Source organism: Bison bison, unplaced genomic scaffold, assembly GCF_000754665.1.
Source record: "Bison bison bison isolate TAMUID 2011002044 unplaced genomic scaffold, Bison_UMD1.0 scf7180017862979, whole genome shotgun sequence".
NCBI lineage: Eukaryota > Metazoa > Chordata > Mammalia > Artiodactyla > Bovidae > Bison > Bison bison.
The window spans coordinates 544128-545735 of NW_011493551.1; the positions used below are offsets into that span (position 1 = coordinate 544128).

Below are 1608 nucleotides of genomic sequence, written 5' to 3' on the forward strand. Positions count from 1 at the left end.
CCCGTCCCCCCCCCCCCCAAAAAAAAAAAAAAAAAAATCTGGATTATCCCAAACCCCGGCACACTGGGAAACTTTCCCTTAAAAACTGAGGATCCACCAAGCAGGCAGGAAGGAGGGTTCGACCGAGGGGGGCCACGGTTTCCCCCGCGACCACGGGGGATGCTCTGGGGGGAGGGGGTCCCCCAAGTCCTTCCAACAGCTGGCCCTTTAAACGCACCTCCTCTGAGCGTGAGACAAAGGCGCCGCCCGCGGGGGCTGGGCTGGCGCACGCCCCCAGCGCCGGTGCTGGTGATCTAGCAAGCGTCGGCCGAGGGGCGGCTGGCGCGGGCTTACCTTGCGGGTCTCCGGGCTGGCGGGCCGGCGGCGCGCGTCCTGCCCCACTCGCACTACACGCTGCAGTTGGCCCCGCTCTGTTTTTCTGGGACTCGGCGCTGACTTCACCGACACTCCGCGGCCGGCCAATGGGCTGCGGCGGCCGCCCCCTTATTAGCATGCGTCTGGAACCGTCCACTCCGGGGGCGCCTGGGAGGCGGGCGGTGCTAGGGGGCGGTGCCGGGCTCCGCAGTGACAGGAAGGGGCGTGTGCGCCAATGGGAGGCGATGAAGCACCCCCCACCCCCCCGCCCCGCCCCGCCCCGCCCCGCTGCATTGTGAGCCGGGCGCGCGGGCCCGCGGATCTCCGGCCGAGAGCGTGCGCGCGGTCCCAGTAACCCTTTTTTGTCCTGGGTGGCCTCGGGCTGAGCCGGAAGGTGGCCCGGCGCGCCCTCTGATTCTTCTGAAGGATCATCCCAGGGGAGCTGGGAAGGAATCTTAGGCATTTAAAAAAAAAAAATCCTAACCTGTCTTGAGTGCATATAACTTAACCCCTGTACCCCAGTTTGCTCATTTTTAAAATGGTCTAATAACCAGTACCTATTTCGTAGGACACAGAAAAGACGAATATAGTTAAGGTATGTAAAGCTCTTCCCAGGTGGCGCTAGTGGTAAAGAATCTGCCTGCCAATGCAAGAGACAAAAGAGACACAGGTTCAACCCCTGAGTCGGGAAGTTCCCCTGGAGGAGGGCATGGCAACCCACTCCAGTATTCTTGCCTGGAGAATCCCATGGACAGAGGAACCTGGCGGGCTACACAGTCCATTGGGTCGCAAAGACTCGGACACGACTGAGGCAATTTAGCGCACACACACTCATTCGTGTAAAGCGCTTAGATCGGTGCCTGGCGGTCCCGCAGCGTGTTTCTACTATCAATACACCTGACGCCAGCCAATATGCTTAATGCTTCCTAGTTTTTCTCTGTTTTGATCCTCATAGTCCTACAGGAGAGTCGCTATTACCAATCCATATTTTTCAAGTGAGAAAACTGTAATGGTTTAAGTGGCTTGGTCAGGGTCACACTGGTGCAATCAGGATTTGAAGCCAGGCTCTGAGACTTCATTCGTGTGATATAGTATTCAGCGGTCCCACGGGAGATATATGTTAGGCCCTGGGGTTACTGCCAAAAATGAAACAGACAAGCCTCCTCTGCTCATGAAGCTGCCATTTTAGTGAGGAAGACAGGCAAATAAACGAGTGAATAAATAAACAAGTTTGGAGGCAATGTGTCAAGCAGC

The 1608-nt window shown here is 57.3% G+C and overlaps 1 protein-coding gene across 23 annotated transcripts in view; it reads right to left on the reverse strand.

Annotated features, from left to right (window-relative positions):
* Positions 1-469, reverse strand: part of SORBS1 (sorbin and SH3 domain containing 1) — a 236387-nt gene extending 235918 nt beyond the window's left edge. For 11 of the 23 annotated variants that reach the window (XM_010832973.1, XM_010832971.1, XM_010832979.1 and 8 more), the window contains exon 1: positions 334-468. The gene's annotated coding sequence lies outside the window, so the exon portion shown is untranslated. Of the gene's footprint in view, positions 1-333 lie in introns of all 23 variants that reach the window. The other 12 variants (XM_010832990.1, XM_010832985.1, XM_010832984.1 and 9 more) reach the window with 6 other exon arrangements.
* Between the last annotated feature and the right edge of the window lie 1139 nt (positions 470-1608).